Raw genomic sequence first — 14,186 nt, forward strand, 5'->3', positions numbered from 1 at the left:
GTTCACTAAGACCGAAAAAATTTCACCTGTTGACCTTTTTCAATTTCATGTTCCTTCCTCAACGTCGTCTTGAAACAGTTTTTCCAAGGACTCAGTTCATCTGATCAAAGTGCTCAGCATTATAAGAATGAGCTTGACAAGGCAAGAATTCGGAGCATTTTTGTTTCAAACAAAAAAACAAGGTTTTTTCACGAAGAGCGAAAATTTTTTTTGCGTTGACACTCTTTCATTCCTGGTAATACTCCTTCATTTTTGCTGATGACACTCCTCTATTTTTTCAAGGGCATTTTGAAACACGTACTTCAAACTTGAAGGTCATATGATCAAAGTGCCCAGTTTTATAAAAAACGAAATTGGCAAGGCGAGAATTTTGAGTTTTTTGTATCAAACAAAAAATAAGATCTCTTTACGAAGAGCGAAAACTTTTTGTATGTTGACTCTCTTTCATTTGGCGTTCCAGAATATCCTGAAACGGTTTGCTTAAAATTCACGTCATTTCATCAAAGTGCCCAGTAAAATAAAAATGAAATTGACAAGGCGTGAATTCTAAGAAATTTTTGTCTCTAACTAAAAACCAGATCTGTTTACAAAAACCGGAAAGTTTTTTTCCTGTGACCCTCCTTTATTTATCGTTCAAATTCATCCTGGATTTTTTTCCTGGAGGTTCAAGGTCATCTGATCAAATTACCCAATGAAGTAAAAACGAAGTTGACGAGGCGAGAGTTTTAAGAAAACTATGCCTGAAATAAAAATTCAGATCTGTTCTCAACGACCGAAAAGTTTTAGCCTGCTGCCCTCTTCTATTTCACCTACAGGATCATCTTGAAACAAGTTTTTCAAGGTTGAAGATCATCTGATCAATGTTCTCTTTGATATAAAAACGAAACTGGCAAGCGATAATTTCAATAAAACTTTGCTCAAACAAAAACCAGATCTATTCACAAAGACCGAAAAGTGTTTGCCTGATGTCCTCCCCCCATTCAAGTCAATCTGAAGTTCAAGTCAATCTGAAACATGTTCTTCAAGGTTCAAAGTCAAAATGAGTTTGTCAAGTCGAGAATTTTACGAGAACGAAATGCGAAAGACGAAGACTGTTCACAAAATTTTTCCTCTGTTGATCCTCCTCCATTCCAATTGCAAAATCATGCCGCGGATGGTCAGAAATTTGCTAAAAGCAAAGATGAGGAAACAACCAAAATATAGATTTTCAAGCTTGTCTTTGCTATAGTAAACCACCCGCATTGGAGTTCCATGAATAAAAATCGATTATAATTGAGTTTCCTTGTCAGTGTCCACAAAAATGAAAACAAATCGATTAAATAAAGAAGTAAGAAATTGATTACAATATTACTGTTTTTTGAGGCAACAAAATCCTTTTTTCACCCATTATAATCGATTTATTTTCACTTTTGCGGACACTGACAATAAAACTAAAGTTGAATCGATTTTGTTTCCACTTTACTGAGATGCAAATTTCAACGCAAATAAAGTATTTTCCAAGTTTTAAATTAAAGTTGGTTACGTTGGTTACTTGTTGTTCAATTGAGTTTTTTTCTACCTAACTTTGCTATTTTTATTACTTTTTTATATTACTCAACATTACCCCCCCCCCCCAAGCGTTTGCCCATTTACAACAAACCCCCTCCCCCCAACGTAACGTGTTCAGGTGGGTTTAGGTGGGGGTGGCTTTAGGAGGGGGGGTTGGGTTTAGGTTGAGGGGTGGGGGGGTTAGGTGGGGGGGGGGTGGGGGTTAGGTGGGGGGGGGGCTATGTGGGTTCACGTTGGGGGATGTGGGTTCAGGTAGGGGGGTATGTGGGTTTAGGTGGGGGATGTGGGTTCAAGTGGGGGTATGTGGGTTCAGGTGGGTGGGGGGAGGTATGTGGGTTCAGGTGGGGAGGGGTATGTGGGTTCAGGTGGGGGGGGGGGGGTTGTTCACGTGGGGGGATATTCAGGTGGGGAGCTCAGTGGGGGGAGGGGAGCAAAAGTGCAAACGTTGGGGGGGGGGGGGAGCTCAATGGAATCTTTTTGCAATTTGAGTTTAGGTTTTGAAATTGATTAGTCTAGGCCTTACACTCGCTTTGTAAAGTTTCCGCATCACTCACTTGATAAGTGCTCAAATTCTTGCAACATTTTGCACGACGCGCGAAACAAAAACAAAGTGGAAAAAATCCATTTTAATATAATTACCTACTTATTATAAAATCCATTATAATGGATTCAAAATGAATTGTAATGCATTTTGTTTGGGCGAGAAAAAATGGATTTAAATCCATTTTTAGTCCAATTTTTTTGTCTGAAGGTAACATGGGAATCGATTATATTTACAAAAATATAGACCACGAAAATCCATTATAATCGATTTGTTTTCATTTTTCTTAAATGCGGACAAGCTTGTAATTATGCAGACAAACGGACACCGCAAAAAGAAATTAATATTTGTGCAGTAGCGGTTTTTTGGTTGGGGCGTGGGCGGATTGGCTCTCAACTGGCTCTCTGACTATCCAAAGTACAACCCCTTGTACTTTGGATAGTCAGAGGTGCTGTTTTAAGAAACTCAATTTCTGGCCAATTTTTCGCGCCAATATGCAATTATTTTGAAAGAAAGGGCTTGCCGAAAAAGCGCAATACTGCCTAAAACGCGTTTCTGTAGTGTTTTTTTTCAAATCGTTTGCAAAGCAATAGTTTTAGCCAAAATGGGGTTGTTGAGTCTTTCGAATAGTTCTGAAAATTGATTTGGGTCCAATAAAAAAGGTCGAAAAAACGAAGAACCAGGTCGACAATCAAGTTAGGTCGACCAAAAAAAAGCAAAAAGGTCAAAAGTTTTTAAAAATTTGCCTTTCTCTCAAGAAAAACCAAAACCTTCCCCTGTATTTGACTGTTTGCATATACGTTTGTATGTATTTATGCATGTATGCATGTATGTTTGTATGTATGTACTTATGTAAGTATTTTGTCTGTATTTATGTATGTATGCATCTATGTATATGTATGTATGTATTTATGTATCTATGTATGTATGTATGTATGTGAAACTGTACGTAAAAGTATTGTAAATTGAAGCTGATCATGGGGTGGGGGAACCTGCGGTCCCCCATGTCTGAAAATAGGCTACGGCTTTTCGGTACCGCAGGCTAATAAAAGAGCAGAAATTCAATGTGCTAAGATAGATTACAGCTTTTGCCATGTCTTAAGATACAAAGTTTGAGATGCTTAGTTTCATAAGGTTATTTTTTTTGTTGCTCAAGTTTCCCATGGGTTGGATACGCCATATATTAAGATAGGCTAAACTTTTTTTGGGCAAAAACCTCAGATTGAGCAAAATTTTCAAAAGCCTCAAGTTTCAGCGTCAAACAGTCTTTGTAGCTTCTGGTCTATCTGCAAAAAATCTTTGATATAGTGCGATTTAAGTACGAAATTAAACAAAAAAGATATTAAGCACAAAGGACATTGAACATGTTTCCTTAGTTTTTTGAAAAATATTCGTTTTGTCCCTCAAAAGTTTGATTTACGTAACAATTTGATTTAATTTGAGCGAGGATGTCTTTTATCATATTACACACAATATTATCCAACTCTACAAGTACTAAATGGATCTTGCTAAAGTAAAATTACACTTTTGTGGAGTCTTTCAGGTTAATGGTGCCAAAAATGAAATAAAAAAGCTGAGAAAAAAATTTGTTGCTAAAGTTACTAAAAATTGAGTGGAAACCTAATTGAAACCGAACTTTTTAATCTTTTATCTCACAATTGAAACAAACTTGCCTAGAAATTTAGTCAGAAGAAGGGGATTTCAGATAGAAAATCGTATCGTTTGAACAAACAATTTGCTTGCAAAGGTAAAATTAGACTTACATTATGCAAAAAAAAATTTCTTGTGCAGTAGCATTTGTTTTCTCTTAGTAAAAATAAAAATTTTGTGATTTTTAGCCATATATATTATTCAAAATGACCTCGGCAGCACTTCTGATGTAATTCTAAATTGTCTCCAAATGTGAATTAGATAAAACGGAAAAAAATATTAATTTAATTTGACCGATTGTTTTCAATGTAAAGAAAAACAAAAAGGAATAAGTCCTACTTGATGCAGCTGAACAATTGAGTCAATGAGAATCAATATTTTTTGTGAAAATTTCAATAATTTTTAAATAATCAAAATCGAGCCATAAGTTTTGTTTGGAGTTTTGGCCCTTTTATTTTAAATCAGTTTAAAAGGAGATTTATTTATTATGGAGTTTTTATTTATGATGATATCAACCAAAAACGAGTGAGCTTTTGTTTTGGATTGTTCGAAGCGTTCAAATAATGATATCACAGAGTGGAAATCGAGCTTTATTTATAGTGGAAGTTTATCCAATTTGATATCAAATTTTCACAATTGACATTCTTTTTGCGGATAACTTTAAAAGAGTTGAATATTAACCAATCAAAATGATCTTTTTAATTATAGTTCAGTTAAACAATTACATTTTTTTAACATTTTTGATACTCGACAAGTTTTTCAATCTTCAATGAATTGTTTTCTTATCGGCCACATTGAACTTTTTTAAGTTCAATCATTGTTTTTAGCGCAGAGATATTGTTTTAAGGCGTAGGAGAAAAAAACGTAAAAGATATCAAATAATTTGAAAACCAACCAATTAAAATTATTACGAATAGCTCACATTATTCAGAGTAGCTCAAATTTTTCTTGTGCATTGGTAACTGTTTTTTTTTCTGAATAAAAATACAGATTTTGTAATTTTTAGCTTTATATTTCTAGATAAAAAAGACATCGAGTGCACTTTCTATCTCTGAATTTTTACCTAATGTTCTCAAAAATTGTGTAGGTGACAAAGAAGTGGAGCTAGGTGAAGGGTTTCAACTCGAATTCATAAGTACATGTCACTGTTAAAAGTTAAGAATGTACGGGTAGAAATTTAGTCAGCAAAGTAAAAGCATATCTATCGACTTATCTGAAGAACTTCTATAGTTGTTTTGCAGCGAGGTTTTTTCGAGGGTTTCATAACTGAAATAAAGTTAAAAGTACGCAATAAAAGGCAGTTACGAGTTTCTGTTTTCTCTAAAATCTTGCAAAGAACGCTTTTTACTTCAACTCAGAAAAAAATTGCGTACAAAAAAGTGGGGTGCCAATTCGTCTCTCTTTTTTTCAAATCATAAGCAAATCTAATCCACAAAGATTCTCAAAAGTTTTAAGCACCTAAATTTTCAAAATTAACGGAGTAAATAAAAAAGAAAAGTGTGATGTTTCTCTATGAAAACAACCATATCAAACATCTTATCTTCTTATCAAGAATTGAAGTCGAGAACTTATACATATTCTTCAAATTAATTTATCACTTTTTAAAAAATTTTCTATTAGAGCAAAAATCTTAAGGTTCTTGATTTTTGCTTCATTTAAAACCTTTAAAAAAAATTTTTTCTGACTGAAAATCAACACCTAAAAGATTTTTAAAAAGTCAATAAACCAATGTTTAAAAAAAGATGTACTTCAAGCAATTTATACAAATCAACCAATCCGAATCGCTCTTCTTTAATCCTAAAAATTTGAAAACTTTTAATATCAACACATCAAGTTTACGCTCAAACGATTGGCGAACTCTAATGCCATATGTTATCAGTTTTAAGAAACAACAAAAAATTGGTGATAGGTTAACATGAATTTCGAACAGTCTCAAAAATTGAACTAAGGAATGAAAGTAGTTTTTGAGCATAGGCTGATCATCCTACAAATTTCTCTCACAACAAAAATTTTTTTTAGAAAAACTAACTGCATGAATTGATTATTCAATTTAGATTTGTTCAGACTTAACTTGATTTTACGAAATACTGTAGGCTGTAAATTGTGAGAATGTAATTGTTGACCTCGACCTCAGAGAATGAGAGACTTTTACAAGTCTTAAGAGAAAAAAAAGAATCATGACGTAAATTAATGCGTTACTGATAAGTTGTTTTCTTATCCTCAGTTCCATTAGTTTTAGTTTAATTACTTTTAAGCTTTCCGACCTATCATAGAAGCATGAGGCATTTATGTCAACTAAGTAGTGTAGACAAATAACCGAGGCAAACGAATGCCTGCAAAGATGTATGAACCTCAGTGACGATCCCCTAGACAAAATACATTCGATGTATTGAGACGCTGACAAACAGTTTGATCATGAGATGTCGGCAGGGGGAACAAGAAAAAATGTCACAAGAAGTCAAAGACTGTATCCTCAAGTAAGTGTTTCCACAAGCAGCTCGACCAGCAATGAGATAGTGGGGTGCACTGAACATCGGCATTGAATGAATCAAGAGGACAGAATCAAAAAACACAAAAAGAAATATTAAAAAAATTCGAGTGGTAAAGATGAAAACACAACTTCAAAGTTTAGCCCAAAGAAATGAAAAGTTGGAAGAGTCGCAACCGCGGTATGCCTCACCGATCATTATACAACGAGTTAAAAAAGGAAGGTTATCCAAGACTCGTTGTTAAAAAAAAAACAATTTTTGGCTACATTCGGTTGAAAAGGAATACAGAGTAGTGGAGAGGATGCGTGCAGATAGATGTAAAGATTCTAGTAGCATACATCACAATGAACGGCATCCAAAACCTAGAATTAAACGAAAACAAAATAGCAGTATCTAAGCCAAAAGATTTGGTATAGGACAGGGAAGGTGTAGATAATCTCATACGCAAATTGTATGAGTACTTGCTGCCAAACACGTTCATAAAGATGTCACAATGCTATCAGAACATGTGATAGCATTGTGACATTTCTTGGGTCCAATACATCAAAGTTATTAAGAACCACAGAAAAGAAATGGAAGAACTGGGATTGGTGATTCTGAATGTCATATACTGGGTCGCACATGTTCTAATCTTGTGAAAAGGCATAGATCATTAGAGAAAATTTCGCCAAAAATAACTCCGGAAATGAACAATTTGACCCGACCATCCTCGAACACACAATGAGAAGATTCACAGCCACCAGTGAATAGACAGTAGGGGACATCATCTACATTCGATCATCTAATAGAAGTAGAAGAGGTCGAAAGTCAAAGGGAAGACACAATAGAAACACCCTCAAATGTTACAATTGTGGAATAGAAAAAAATTTTGTCAAAGACTGCAGAACACCTAAGCTGCAGAGAATTGGAGACAATGGAGAGGCAGAAATTGGACTAACAGCAACCAATCAAACAGCATATACACGAGTGACCGACAATACAAGGCATACGGAAGCAGAAACCAACAGACTAATTGCAACTCGGAAGAAAACGTAGAGAGCACAAAAGAAAAGAAATACCAAAACACTTTGACCAAAAACAACACTCCAGAAAAAAACGAAAGAACAAGATCAAGAAATTTCATCCTGTTGGTACTTGATTGAAATCCATTTCTCAGGAGAAAAGAGTACAAAAAAATGAGTGGTACAACAGGACATCATAACGTCTAAAACTTATAATTGACACAGAAGCGGCAAAAATAGTGATATCTAAAAAGTGACTTAATGAGATTGAAAAGACGCTTAATCTCATTCCTGGAACGGAGGGAATTACAAAAGAGAAAACAAGAAAGAGACTAAAGCGTAGAATTCGGAAAAGGTGATCCTATCAGAACGACATGGCTAATGCGTTTACCCGTAACTGAAAACAAAAAAGTTTCGACACTTAAGATATATGTCATAGTTGTCTATCCGTGCCGGTTTGGCTTTCAACCGCTAGAAAAATTGGACTGAGTTAAATACAATGGTTGAAGCATCCTGTATAGACAAAATCACACATTCTAAATCTTGAGAAAAAGAAACAGGTCACGGACAATTAGAAGTAATATTTGATTTCAAAAAAACTCACAATTAGAGCATTAGTAAAAGAAAAACTGATTGAAAACCTGTATTTTTTTGGTAGGTTAGTGAACCAAAGAACTGGTCTGAAGAAAGTATTCGATTCATCTATCAAATTTGGACATGCATCCTATGGGAATTCATAACTTTTATTGACAACTCCTTAGTGAACGAGAGTTTTTCGGGATCAAACAAACAAATTGAAGAAAAGGTTTTTTGAAAATCTTAAACAAATTTTGTAATTCTGCAAACTATAATAGAGTCAACAAGACTAATAAATTCTCAATATTCTCAATTCAAAGTAGGTATGACTCTACCCAAAGCAAGGCGATAGATCTGACTGAGTGGAACGACCCTACACAAGAGAAAAAAGCCATTCTATTACATATGGTGGATGCGTTGTCGAGACTGAACGTAGCTGCATTTGTCCCATCAAAAAATCCAAAAGATATAATGAACGCCATATTTATGAATTGGTTTACGAAATTTAAGCCCCGCTTGTTAGTTCTGGGGAAAGAGTATAACAAAGATTTCATGCTGGTAATGAATTCAAGTTTTGGATGCATTATCAAATCCCCAGCAGCTTATGTACCTTTTTAAAATGCGGTAGTAGAGAGATACAATGGGATAGTGAAAACAATTGTGAAAAAATTATCAAATGACCTTAGTGTGATTGAAATCAACGAGGTGTTATTACCATATGCTAACTTGACAAAGACATTGCTGCTTGACGTAAATGGTTTATTACTTTTCCAAAGAGTGTACTGTATAAACCCTAAGATTGACACATTGTATCAACAGATATTTTCAAAGTGTTTAGATAACGCAAGTACACAAGACGTTCATGACCTAAAAAGACATCTCGACACAATTCAAGTAGTTAGGGAAGCATTTGTGAAAGCTAAAAAAGAGGACAAACTAAAGAGGAGGAGTCAAAAACTAATCTTCAGTAATATTAAGTGCAGGTAATGTGATAAGAAAAAAAATATGAAAAGAGCACATAAAAAGGCCCCTCAGCAAAAGTTATGTGCAATGGTGACAAAGTCATGATTAATTATGGAAAAAGAATTGTACATGCACATTATACCAGAATCACATATGCAGAATTTTGGGCACCATCAGACCCAAGAACCTCATCTAATAACCATCACAAAAAAAAAACTTCAGAGACAGAATAGTGCATCCTGTCATAATTGTTAGAAGCAGCTCGAATTGGATTAACAGGCAACATCTGGCCCTGTATTGCAATTTCGAGAACTGGAAGAAGGAGAATATAAGCAGGGAGATTATTTGTATTTTTCAAGTTCAAGTGGATCATGTGAACAGATCCCGTTACAACAGAACAGAAGTTTCCAGCATGATAAAAATGACGTTATAACGTAACGAGCTCAACCGGAACAAAAATTGTCAAAATAGAACAAAACAGAACCAAAAACTAGTATCAGAGTATTTACAAATCGAATCAAGTAGACCAGATAACAGAAACAGAAAATGATTGTGAGATATTGAACAATTTTTTTGTCGTGGATTTTGAAAAAAAAATAATTGTATTATCTATCTAGAGAATTGTGAAGAAGGAACGGACAAACTTTCATCAGATTACACTAGTCTTGCGATATTTTTGTAGTTATAAATTGAAAATTCCTATAAAATATTTAAAATAAATCAATATACAACTTTGCGAACAACACCCAAAACAGAGAAAAATAGAAAAAATACCTTTTTTAAGGTCTCATGGGCTTAATCAGAGAAAACGGAAAAAACTTGACGAAAAAATGGACATGAGACGTACAATACCAGAAAGAGTTATCAATTCACAGTAACCACCCCAAATCCTATGCCCGGAACTGAAGCCATTAATTTCATAACCACAATGAGAGAATGGGGATATGAAATAGTTAGCAAGACCGATGACATTAGTGGTGTATTCCCTCGACCGGTGCTGCGAAATGCGAGAATGCAGGAAAAAACGGCTGGTCCCCGGAACCGATGACAGACAATAAGCGCAGATAGATATAAAAAGGACTACAAAGAAAAGATGTAAAAGCACAAAACCAGACTAGGGCCAGAAGGAGCAGCGAAAAGGTCCCAAACGACAAATCCAGACCAAGAGGTGGATAGCTCAGATCAACCCGAAAAAAAAGATGGAAACTGAATATGTCCCGATAGTGGTGAGAAAGAAAAACACCAAGTAAAGATTTTCTGTAATCGGGGCATTCGTCGAATGGTCTATATTTCCCCATTAAGGGAGGCAGGAGAACTCATTGGGACTGGCAGATGCAGTGGGACTGGTATACAACCATTATTAGAAAACTCGACCAATTGGGAATCAAAGGATGCAGCATAAATCAACATCGGATTGCTATTGCTGCATGTAGATGATATGATGTTCGCAGGCACTGATGAAATTCATGCCAAAGGGAAGAGAGCAAAACAAGGGATCAGCACTGCACTCGTGAAGAAGGCAATTTATAATTTTTTGGATGAAGATCAACACTGAAACAGATCAAAAAAGCAGGAACTGCGGAAAGATAACTCTCACACCAGCTGAAAAGAAATCAACGAAATCCAAGGAATCACAGGCAAGGACGATACGGGCATAAAACCAGAACAAGTGACATCAGTGCGAAGTCTGATAGGACAACTGCAATGGGCAGTGGCGCTATCGAGACGAGACCTAGCGAAAAGACTAAAAAAAACTGTTTATCAGCACTGAAAACCAGACCACATATTGGGATTGTACGGAAACTGAAAGTGATTGAGAAAAGTCATATATCCAGGAAGCAACAACAGATTATGAGGAGACCAATGAGAGGGCCCTTAGAGATAGAGATATACCCCGACGCCAGCTACACGGGAAGAGCAACAATGGGGCACGTAGGAAAGATCCGTCCGAAGAACTCAGCACCAGTAGCGGTTTTCCATTGGTCAAGAAAGACAATAATCAGATGAAAAACTGATATCTACAAAGCAGAACTTCATGCAACGAAACATACAACGGACGAGATTCTATTGTGGAAAATTTTGATTTTCAAAATCGGTCTATCAAAAACATCCACGAACTCTAGACTATTTAGAGACATTTTGAGCGTCAGAACAACAGTTTGTTCGCCGAAGTACAAAGCATTTAAGAGAAAATCCAGCAGGTCAGACTCACTAAGATAATTTGAAGGAATCGAAGTTCTGTTCGTTCACTCAGAAAATCAACTGGCCGACTGCTTGACTAAAGCCAAGAAGGGGGACGCGCTGTCAGACGTTACAAAGTATGGATCCCAGAAGACACACCGAAGCATGACTCGACGTTTATAGTGAAGATGATAGAGCCACCCTGAGCCTACAAAACAGAGAAGGTGAACCCAGACTACGAACACAAGGAACTATCAGATCTTTCAGAAGGCAAATATTTTAGTGACCGCAGCAACAAGAAGGGAAAAACAAAGAAAGCGAAAGAATGCAACAAATCGTTTGGACAGAAAACTCTATGACCAGACCAAGCGAAAAAACATTCTCAAATTTAATTGGAGGAAGGGCTGTGATATCGTCGTGAGCAAACAAACTTCAAAAATTATTTTTAAAAAATATTTGTAAAATGATTTACATTTTTTTTATTAGTATGAATCTTTCATTCATTGTAATTACTGAATTTTTAGATAAGTTTTTAAGCTATTTCAATTACATTCCAAACTTTCAACCAATTGGAAAAATGATTGAGTAAATAATAAAATGGAGAAAACAGGTAAAATGAAACGCACCTTTTAAATTGCGGCATTGGGTTCAGCATCCACTTATGGTCGCAAAACCTAACATTAAATTACTACGGACAAAATTTGTCACAGAAATTGTAGCTTTTTCAACTATTTTCAAATGTTTGCAATCTAGAAACCAGAACAATAGCTTCTATCTTGATTATATTTGTTAAAAATTGCAATATGGGTGACCAAGTTGCCTATCGCTTAATCCACTGGCAAAAATATTTCAGCATACATTTAATTTTCTGAAAACCAATTAGTGGCTTCAATTTTCTTCTTTTAAAAATCAATTGAAAGCAAGTGAAATTTGAAACGAATTATAAGTTAATTGTCATAATTATTTCGAAGTTAGTTATCGAACAAACAGTTCTTTTTTTGAAACTTTCAACTGTTTCAAAACAATTTGGATAGTTTGAGCTGTTTCAAAAAAAAACTATGGCCTTAAGCAAGGCTATCACTGGAAGTTACTTCTGAAAGTTTTTACCCATTTTTGAAATGAAACCGTTTTTTGAGCAAAACAAAGAAAATAAATACAAAAAAAAAATAAACTTAAAAACAAATTGTGTTTCTTACCAGGATTCAACAAAAAAAATTTGAAACCAACCCCAGTCAATCCCATGTCATAGTGAATTTTTCTGAATCAACATTTATTCTTGAATGAAACGAGCAACTTCGGGAAAAATTTCTCCTCCAGTGTAATTTCTTCGAATTTTTACCTTATTCACCTACGAATATCCAGTTTTATTGCCCTCGACGGAAAATTTAAAAGGTGCTCAAAAATTTTGTGCCTGCTCGAGTTCTTGCTCAAGTGATATGGTACCCTCTGTACCTACTCAAATTTTTGCTCAAAAGATCTTTTTTACTAATTTCAACTTTTTATCCTTCGTATATATCAAGTATGAGGGGCAAAAAGAAAGTTACAAGGAAAGCATTCAGTCGGGGCTGATTTTCAAAAACAACTCAACTATTTTGTCGAATCTTTTTCAGGTCGAACAAAATTTAAAAAAAAAACGGGCCAAAAAACTTTAGGCACTTTCTGGAAAGTTTCAACTAGAAAAATTGCGTTTTTTTGGCGCTCGCTACCCCCCCCCCTAAAAACTAGTATCTAAATGTACTTTCAGAAAAAATTAGGCAAATCTCTGAGGAAAGCAAAAGCTGCCCACCCCTTCCCCCCCCCCCACCGCTACTGTTTACAAAATAACTTGTATATCGTAGGCTTGATTCAAGACGAGTGAGTCTAAGGGCCTCAATCTTTCTAGGTAATCGTCAATTGGCACAATATCGCCTAACTCCCTCCCAATTTTAATGTAGCGTTTTACCGATAAAATATTAACAGGTCTTATTGTTTCAACGCGATTTCTGCCTTATATTTGCCACCTAATCTGCCAATTTTGCCGGAAAGACTGGTAATCCATTTTCTTGAAACCTTTTCGGTCAAAAGTTATGCCTAAGTTGCAGTACAATTAATGGCACTATTTTCTGGCTTACTTAATCTTTTCAAGGCCCTCACTGTTGTTAAAGTCGTATCTGTATAAGATCAAAAAGGTTGTTGATAAGTTGTATTGTAGACAAACTGTTAGGCATCAAATCGAAATTTTACTGCATTCTTTTATTTCAGATCCCATCGGACATTAGAGATCGCAAGGTCACGACAGCAGGTCCCCAGACAGAAAGAAAAAGTTGATATCACTTACATAAACTCAAACTAGTTTCTATCTCGAACAACTGATAGCACTTACATAAACTCAAAACTGGTCCCTATCTCATTCGGGCAGCCACAAATAAATATTAGAGCGTAGATATAAAATTTATCAACTCACTGTTTTTTTTTCTATTGGATCATGTTACTAGTTAAGTTTTAGTTTACATTGAGTTTTCAGGCACACCTGTCAAACCTCTCTTAAGGTTTTCTTTCTCCTTTTTTTTCAGTTGTCCTCACTTGTGCTCTATTCGGTGGATCATAACTCACCCCATTTTGTTAATTCCGCATCTCTGTCGTGTTGATTTTCTCGTCGCTGTTTCACACTCGCATTTTTTTCGTTTTCCACCGACGGTTCTTGGTGATCTCTCCCTAGCCGTTCCCGACGGTACATCGTTTCCTTCGCTCGCCGTATTCTTCACCGGTTCGTTTTGTTCGATTTCCCACTCGCTATCTTCGTCATCTTCGCTCTCGTCCGCACTGTACTCCACTATACGTTGTTTCGTCGATCTTCGCGCGTTCACCATTTCGACCCGACCCTTCTCGGCTCTGCGCTTACACTTTGTGGGTTCACTTGGGCCCGGGGTACTATGTACTCTTCTACTCGGTCTGGGATGCACGCATCGCCTCTATTCTCAATTAGGCTTTCTTTGGCCGCCGATCTAAAAGAAACACCACTCCGCCTTAGTAACGACCCTTTTTTCATCTGCACCGTATGCTTAGTCAATTTTTCAATTTTTAATGGCAAACGTTTTTACCTTCTTGGGTCCTCTGGATCCGTTTTTCCAGTCCTTTGGTAAACGGTCGTTGAGCTGGTCTTGTGCTTTTTGAGCCATGTTGGAGCTTTAGGTGATCTTATTTCCTTGGGGTCAACTACTTCCTGAGCCTTGGGATCCGCTACCACCTCGTCATCCA

The sequence above is a fragment of the Symsagittifera roscoffensis genome, chromosome 7, assembly GCF_963678635.1.
Source record: "Symsagittifera roscoffensis chromosome 7, txSymRosc1.1, whole genome shotgun sequence".
Taxonomy (NCBI): domain Eukaryota; kingdom Metazoa; phylum Xenacoelomorpha; order Acoela; family Convolutidae; genus Symsagittifera; species Symsagittifera roscoffensis.